The following is a 9,496-nucleotide window of genomic DNA, read 5'->3' on the forward strand; positions in this document are numbered from 1 at the left end:
TAGATTCAAAAATGATCCTGACGTTTGATTTTGGGGGTTGAAGGTGGGCCGCGTTTCATTCAAAACAATCATACTTCCACAAGCGCGTAGACATCCACATGCAGTCACGAATGCAAATATGAAGTATTTGTGTGAGATCTGAACTTTCCATGAGGTTGGAAATAATCATAGAATCTTCTTTTTGAAAAATCAGAGAGTTTCACCCTTCAAATGGGCCACAAGATACAAAGTAAGTAAGTTTTGATGGTTAATAACATCTTTTCTTGCCATTCATTGTTTTGATATGCTATGAAAATAGTCAGATGCAATGCATCACACCTTATAGAAATCTCAGATCTCACACACTTCTCGCATTGCGACAATGCGACCGCACGAGGATGTGTACTGCTCCCACACGTTTGAATTTGCAAACATCTGTGTACAAATATTGAGGTGAGAACCATCCATTCAGCTTAAGTTTGAAAAGGTGAATCATATAGAGAAGCATACGTAACATTGACGATTCAGATCATCAGACCATCTCAGCATGTGGGCTCCAATGGGGCGATGCATACTTGTCATCCTGAGTCGCGACGCACGTAATGAACTCGCATTTTATACAAAACATCCGAAGCGTGGAGTCTTTTAGTCAAAGAAAGCTGCAGTGAGGACTTATATGTTAGTTTTGAACCATTTAAAAAATGGCGCTGAACTCATCGCCTCACATGTGGCACCATATCTCGTTTGTATGGTTAAAAGTCAAATAGTGAGTGATCCAAATTCAAAGAGAAAAATGAAATGGTTAATATTATCTGAGCACAATTTTTCATTTACGCTCCATCCATAGTTGGTCAATGGTTTGGACGGTCTGGATTGAAGTGTTTCTTATGTAACGTGTACAATTGAAGAGCGACGACCTGTTTGTAAATGGTGGAGAACTAACGTGAATGGGTTTATGCAAGTTGATGAGGAGGAGTTTTGATTCGACACGGTGCCCCTAGTGGCTGCATCACAGTCCGTACGCTGTCAGGTTTCTACCCTGGACTGCCATCTTAGATGATGATCAGAACCGTTCATGTTCTCACAACTATCGTAAAGAAGCTACGGGTCGTAAACGTGCTTCATTGATTATCCAGACCGTTGATTCCTGGGTTTGAACATGATCCACTAAAAACTTACTTTTCAATATTCTAACTTCATCCTCATACACAACCATCCGTTCAACAAATATTTCGTACGATGGCTCGTGTAGCATGGAATACAGAACATGAATAGTTCAGATCTTAGATGAACCCGCCATGGAGGATTCTGTGGCACGGGAGCACCATATCCTATCAAAACCCCATTGGCCCATATTATTAGATTGGATTAGGTGGGATGGAATTGGGTCTTATCCTAGTCAAAAACAAGGTATATATCTATGTGAAATCCAGTAAAAGATGATTTTATTATTGGCAAGATCTGTGGGTCCCATCATGATGTATCAGATATATCCACACCATCCATCCATTTTTCAATATCATTTTAGGATATGATTACAAAAATCAGGTAGATCCAAGGCTCAAGTGGACCACACCACATAAACTAATGAAGATTGAAGGCCAACCATTAAAAAATTCTTGACGGCTATAGAAGTTTTGGATCAAGCTGATATTTGTGTTTTCCCTTCATTCAGGTCTGTGTGACCTTATGAAAAGGATGGATGGCAAATAAACATCACGGTAGACCCTAGGAAGGTTTCAACTATGGGTGTCATTATCCCAACTGATTTCCACCTTGTGGTCCATGCAAGCTCAGGATCTACATCATTTTTGGGCCCACGACATAAAATGACCTCACAGGATGAATAAATTGCACATATAATACATACATCACGGTAGGGTCCACAATAGTTGTTGATGTCAACCCAACACTTGAAAGGCATACAGTGGTATATAATGGAATACAATGGCCTTTGAAACCAATTTCCTTCGAAACCAAGAATTTCAAGACAATCTTTGAGAGTGGGTAATCATTACACTAAAGCAATTCTATCCCATTCAATTTCAATTAAATCCATGCACCTAATAGTCCCTAAGAGTCCGAGCGACCCTAGCCTCAGGCTGTCCATAGCACATGGGGCCCACACTTTATAATTGGAACCATTCATCCTGTAGAGCCCACGTAATGAATGGCCCATACTAGAAAAACACAGATCAGATGATACAATCTGGTCCAACTGTTCTAAGATCCCAACCATCAATATCATGGGCTCCGCAACAGCAATTGCTACTCAACCCAGAAAAGGCCAAGTATTCAATGGCGAGGATGTCTCTGGTGAGTGGGCCATCCATTAGTTATTGGGCCTGTACGGGCCCACAAGCCCGTAAAATAAATCCTCATCCGAGGAGGACTCTTGTGCGGATATTGTCAATGATTCATGGGTTAAGATGAGGTCAGTTTTCAGGCCCGTGATTTGGCCTCACAGCAATTAAGGCCCGTCGGAAAACCAGTGCAGGCCTAGTCTCAACACGTAAACTAAGCCCGGTTGAACCTGCATTTGGCCCATCTAAAGTTGTCACAGGTTGAGCAGATCATGAATTTCAGGCCCTTCAAATGAATGGCCCATGCAAGGGCTGCATTTTCTAGCCTAATGAATCACTAGGCTGGGTATCGTCTGAACTTGAGCAAGCCCAGCTCGGCCCATTTATATCCTCACTCGGCTGCAGATAACAAGGTGGATAATAAATAAATAAATAAAAAGAGCAGTGGTTCATGAGTCAACCCTACAATCTCTTCTTGGATCCCCTCACCATCTCACCACATGGAATAATGGAAGCAAACCCTAAATAGAATCACACAAATAAAAGATAAATACAAACAAAGCAACTAAAGAAAACATATGATTTTATGTGAAAAACCTTGTACAGGAAAAAAACAAAAAAACCCCACCACCCAAAGTAACAAGTAATCCATTATAAAAATAATTTATGCGAGATACGAAAAACCCTTTTCAAAACCGTGGGACTCCCTTAGAACAAGTTCTTTGTTACTCTAATCACGTCTAATCACATTTAACACCTATATATATATATATATATATATGCACCGTCAATCTACCTATCGATTAAGCCTCCATGTTCGATCAATCAAACATGCTCAAAAGTTTCTAAAGAGTTAATTATTTATTTATTTGAATTATCTTAATCGATCAAAACTACCAAAAATTGCCCAATGAGTGAACTTATATATTGAAAATATTATCATTCAATTGAACCAGACTGATCAATAGATGGAAATCCCCTATTATTCCAGCATGGATTGGAGACACCAATTTCAACAAAGGTCATGTGTAGTTCCCACCATTCCAACCATTTCAAACCTCATGGTACTTACTCAATGCGATCCCCATGTGGGCAACATGTTCTCATCAAAAGGATCAAAAAATACCGCACCAATCGAGTAGGCTATCTTTCTTGGGCCCCACTCTCGTAACGCAAATGCACGGCTTCGGTATTTGTTAACCGATTAGATGGAGCCAATTTGTTACAAAAGGCGATCCATGTCTCCACAACTTGGCCTACAGCGATGGCCCACCAAGTGAATGTGAATGAAGATCAGATGTGGGATCCACATTTCTTTTCAAACATAACAAACTTCCAGCCACGGTTGCTTGCAATGCTGATATGAATCCATCGAATGTTGACAGCTTTGACACACTATGGCCATCCCACAATGTAGGATCTCAGATGATCCTACCATCTAATTGTTGGATCTTGCTTGTTCATGTGAGGGTGAAATGCTAAACTTTCAGTTTGATCACCTGTAGGGCCCACCAGATTGCCCAATTGGAGCAATTTTAACGGCAATACGATCCACTTGAGGCCTGTCAAATGAACGGCTTCAATTACCAAGGCCAACCTCAGGATCCTGAATGCTGAATATCCTATTTTAGAGCGCCTATGCAAGATTAAAGCTATTGTGAATGGTGTGTAGTGCATCACTGCTTGAGCTGGCCCATCATGCTCGTGGCCTTGATTAGCATGGGCAGGCCTTTGATTAGGGGTATACACGAACCGAGCTAGCTCGGTTAGCTCGCTCGCTCACTCGACTCGAAAAAGCTCGGATCAAAGATGAGTTCAAGCCGAGTTGAGCTGATTTTTTTAGCTTGAAAATGAGTTTGAGCCAAGTTCAAGCTGGCCCCAGCTCGACTCGACTCGGATCGAACCAGTTCGATGACTCGGTTACTTTGATATTGATGTTGCTCACCAAGTGTTTGATGAAATGACTCAACGATGTGTGGCAAGTGGTAAGGAAGGTATGTATATGAAACAAATACCTTTTTTTTTCTTGATTTTTATGTTGCTTAGAAGGTGTTTGATAAAATACATATAAAACTATTGTTGTTGTTTTACATCCAATGAGATTTTGAAGGTACAATCCATGTGTTTGTGAAAATGTTGCACAGGCGAACTCAGCTCGAACTGGCCCGAGCTACTGACTGAACCGAGCCGAGCTGGCTAGTCAAGCTCAAGGACTGAGCTGAGCCGAGCCGAGTTCGAGCTGAGGTCAACTAGTGGCTGAGCCGAGTCGAGCTGAGGCAAGCTCGACTCGATTCGACTCGATGTACACCCCTACCTTTGATGACTAATTAATTTAGGATAAGATTCATATTCCTTGTTTGTCTCTCTTTTTTAAATAGAAAAAATAAATAAAAAGAAAAAAATGCAAGTGGTAAGTTTTTCTTCTTACTTTCTTTTTTTTTTTACTATTGTAAAGCTTTATAGTTATTCATAAGAAAATTTGATATATGGATCCTTCTTATGACTTATGCCATGCGATTTCATATAATAAACATATCAATGTAAGTAATACGTTACATTTTCAAGTACTATAATATATTGCATTTAATTTATATGTTATATGTTAAGTTCTGCATGCAATGCAAGTGTCATGTATGCCAAAGTAGATTATCAAGTATCCACAAATGCAGTGTGTTCTTGTACATCATCGAGTACTACACATGTGCTACATGTGCCAACATACATTTTTAAATCCACACATATGCCTGATATTATGAGCTTTTCCCTATGTGCTTAATAATCTTTTTTTTATTCTAATTTCTTAGGAAACAGCGTAAGATATCGTTTGGCAACATAAAACTACAAATGCTTGTGGGAATTTGTTGTTTTTGGGGTGAACGGTAGTTAAGAATTAGAAGAAATTGGATTTGAAAGGAGTCAAAATCCTCCAAAAAGAGCTCATTTTGAAATCCCGCCACAAAGCTCTGATTTCAAATCACTCAACCACATACAAATTCATTCGATTCTAGTAGAGTTCAAAACCACGCCGCCTCAACTAATATAGAATGGAGGTGAACCTGACCCAAACAAATGACAAGATTGACAATGCTACATTGGGCTCAACCTAAATTATCAACGATGGCTTAATGGTAGATGCACTTAGAGGTGTACACAAGTTGAACCGAGTCGAGCTTGGCACGGCTCGACTCGGCTCGGCCACTAGCTGACCCCAGCTTGAACTTAACTCGGCTCGGTCCTCTAGCCTAACTGACCAACTTGGCTCGATTCGGTCAGCAGCTCAAGCCAATTCGAGTCGAGTTCAAGCCAAGATCGAGCATGTGCAGCATTTTCATAAACACATAGATTGCGCTTTCAATTTCTTACTATATGTAAATCTGTTGAGGGTCAAATATTGCATATCAGACCCCAGTAATTACCTGATTTTACGAATATGATACTGTTTGACGGCATGTTTTAATCGTATTTGTAATACAGGATGCATTTACAAGCATGGATTGAAATAGAAGGCTAAAAATATGGATTTAACATTCAGGAATCACCATGACAAGGGCCAGACTTCAGGGGACCAAGATCAACGCCAGAGATCCAAGAAAATCGAGAAATTGAAGCTCAAGTGGCCTGAAAAGTGTCCAAAATGCAAAATCATAGGGTTCCCACCATCTGATCGGTTCAAAACTCCATACGTGGCCTGAAGACCATAAATGAACCATACACGTAAAATTGCAGCTCCTGGATCACTGTGAAAGTGGCCCAACGGACAGATCAGCCCACAAATTTCTGATCTGGGGCCCACCTGATCTCTGGATACACCTCATCTTCGGTCTCAATGCCTTAAATCATGTGAAGAACCAGATGGACGGAATAGATTTCTCACAAACATCTCTGTGGGACCCATACAGTAGTACACGTACACGTTGTGCAGGTGCACCGGGCGCACACCAAAAATCCAAACCTCGGTCAGCAAGCGCTGACCGAGCTCTCCCTCTCCGATTCAAATTCCTCCCTGCGGAAGGAAAAAAACTTACGGCTCTTTCCTGTGGGCCCTACCCATTGGCCAAATAAAGAATCCAAGCCATTCATCGAGTCCATAACAGCCTACTCACCAAGTCCTAGGCGACAGAATTTGACTATACAGTGGATATTGATCTCTAGCTGCCCCAAACGTGCAACGGACAGCTGAATGAAATCATCCCTGGACCGCACCGATTTTTATCCAAAAACAGTGAATCCCACCTGTTTTTTCGAGCTGATACGAATAGACGGAGTGGATCTTTCAAAACACCAGTAAAGTGGGCCCCACCACACGTCAACACACGCTCTGTTACGGCCGTTCGTGAAAATCGGACGCTGCTTGGGCCATTATACGTCCATGGCGGTGGTCGGACGCGTGATCCAGACCGTCCAATACATCTGGGCAATGATCTAAACCAAGGTGTAGGCGAGATTACTCAGTATCACGATAGGGATCGCGCTCCATCTTGCTGGACGGTGAGACAGTCGCTACACAATCCACTTGGTGAACCGCCTCAGCTGCAGGCCAAAACGGTCACTCTCAGACCGAAATCTCGCCATTAAGCCGATGGACAGTGTTGATTCCCCATGCAACACTGATCATGGGCCCCACCAACAGAGAAGCTCGGTGCGCAAGTCTGGCTTGCGCACGCGGCTGCGTAAGAGGTCCCACCAACTCTCGGGCCCTGGGGCTATAAGAAAGGAGGAAAGCATAGAAGGGATCGGCTGCAGGAGGTGAGCAAAAGGTGGACGTGGCTGGAAGCAGCGGCTGGGTTTGGCAGGGACGAGAAGTGGTTTTTTTTCTCTTCTTCCTTCTTGTTCTTTTCTTTTCCTTTTTATTTTTATTTCGTTATTTATTCAGCCCATTCATGTGTAGCTAATCCTCTTAGCTAGGGCTAAGAGGTGAAGCCTGTAGCGAGATGGGAGACATTATCTCATGCGTTTAATTTGAATTTCTGAACTGAACTTGGTTTTAAGTTGATTATTAAAAGAATATTTTCTCAGTCTTTAATGGTCTGTTGTGACTGAAATTACAATGGGTTTGCAATGGCTTTGAATATCTCTTTTTCTCTTTTGATGTTTATGACGTCAGGAGGCCCTGTTGTTCACCATCGTCTCCTGGGCATGGTTGGAGGATAGTACCCTTCCTAACTTTCATAGCATGTTGATTGGTTGGTGATTAGTTTAATTCTGTTATTAACTTTGTCTCCTGGGTATGGTTTGGTGATGGAATCTATTCTAATTCATATACCATTCATCTCGAAAAGCCTAAATCAAGTAAGTTCAGTTTAATTTCCATGATTCCTGATGCAAGCATAAGATCTCCCTGATCTCTACAGGTGGATCCTCTGAATCCCTAGTTTCTTAATATTTCACACAATTATTCCATTCCTTTTACCTGATTTTGATTTCATCTTATCCTAGTCCTAGTTCGAGTTATTTTCAGATTATGTACAGGTATCAGTCCCTATGGATTCGACCTCGGTCTTACCGAGTTTATTACTACATCACAACCCTATACTTGGGGAGTGAACAAGTTTTTGGCGCCGTTGCCGGTGACTGACGGTTACGATTCTCTGAAATTAATTGGTTTTAGGATTAGTTTAAGATTAGGATTTTACTAACCTTAGTTTTTATTTATTTTTATTTGAGTTCAAAACTAACTTGTTTCCTGTTTTATAGGATCTTGACATAAGTTTCTCAATTGGTAATTCATTCCTAATCTCTCTACTTTTTCCTATTTTTAAAGTTAGGGTTTAAATTTTCTAATTCTAGTATCTTCCCATCTGTAGGGAATAGTTTATTTTTAGAATTTAGGTCATTTCTTTCCCTTCTTAGAAATTAACTTTTTATTTTTATTTTATTTTAGTAACTTTCTAATTTTAACTTCTTTAGAATCTAATTTGTTTCCTAATTCATTTTTAGAATTTTTGTTTAGAAACTAACCTTCCTATTTTATAGGCCTTTAAGATAGAAATTTCTAATTAGGTAAGCTCCTTCCCTACTTTCTATTTTTCAGTTCTCTTTTAATAATTTACTTTCTAGTGTAGATCTTTCCTAATTTATTTTAGAAATTTTCACTTTCTTTTAAGAATTCCTCCTTTTAGAAATTAATTCACTGCTACCTTTCTTTTAAAGGATTGTTCTTCTCTTTTTTAGAATCTAACTTATTTTGTTTTATTTTGCAGGTCCTTAACTTAGGAGCTTCAATTTGGTAATTCCTTTCCAACTCTCCCTCTCTCTTTTTAGATTTTATTTTCCTTTCTTAGGATTAGACTTTGAATTTGATTGAGGGCTACGAGTGTTTCATGCCCAAGTGGGCCCGTGACGACACTCGACGTCTCTTGACTGAAGGAGGAGTGGTTGAGGGGTTGACTATCCATCGCAGGACTAGACACCACTTGAAATCCCCTGAGTTAAGTGAAGTTATGGCTGAAGACCAACCTCCTCTACTTCCACCCAGGGTGGAGGATACCCAAGATGAGAATGAGGTGCAACAGGCACCCCCGCCTCGTACTTTAAGAGATTATCTACAACCGGCGGGAGTGAGTATGCCCTCATGCATGATTTTTCCTGAAAACACAGGACAAATGGACATCAAGCCAGAAGTTATCCAACTCCTTCCCAAATTCCATGGACTTGAATCAGAGAGTCCATATTTGCATTTGAAAGAGTTCGATGAGATTATAGCTACATTATGTTTTCCTAATGTATCTGAGGATACAATTAGGCTGAAACTCTTTCCTTTTTCCTTAAAGGAGAAAGCTAAGACGTGGTTACATTCACTGCGTCCTAGATCCATTGGCACATGGAACGACATGCAGAGGGAATTCATAAAAAAATTCTTCCCACATCATAAGACGATTACCCTCAGAAAAGCGATCATGAACTTTGCCCAAAAGGAAGATGAAACATTCTTCCAATGTTGGGAAAGGTTCAAAGATTTGGTCAGTTCGTGCCCACAACACGAATTTGAAACGTGGCGCATTACAAATTTTTTCTACGATGGACTGACATCTTCCATGCACCAAATGGTCGAGACAATGTGTAATGGAGAGTTCATTAATAAAGATGTCGACGAGGTATGGGATTACCTCGATAGCCTCGCTGAAAAAACACAATCATGGGACTATTACCCAATGGCGAACACCACGTCTAGGCCAACTCAATTAAAGGAGAAAGGTGGATTATATCTCTTGAAA

General features: G+C 40.7%; 1 non-coding gene across 1 annotated transcript; it reads right to left on the minus strand.

The window, feature by feature from the left end:
* Window positions 1-9,160: 9,160 nt before the first annotated feature.
* On the minus strand, window positions 9,161-9,267 carry LOC131250278 (small nucleolar RNA R71). Its single transcript, XR_009173205.1, has one exon. It is a non-coding gene; the product is annotated as a small nucleolar RNA R71 (small nucleolar RNA).
* Window positions 9,268-9,496: the final 229 nt, after the last annotated feature.

This window comes from Magnolia sinica, chromosome 6 (assembly GCF_029962835.1).
Source record: "Magnolia sinica isolate HGM2019 chromosome 6, MsV1, whole genome shotgun sequence".
NCBI lineage: Eukaryota > Viridiplantae > Streptophyta > Magnoliopsida > Magnoliales > Magnoliaceae > Magnolia > Magnolia sinica.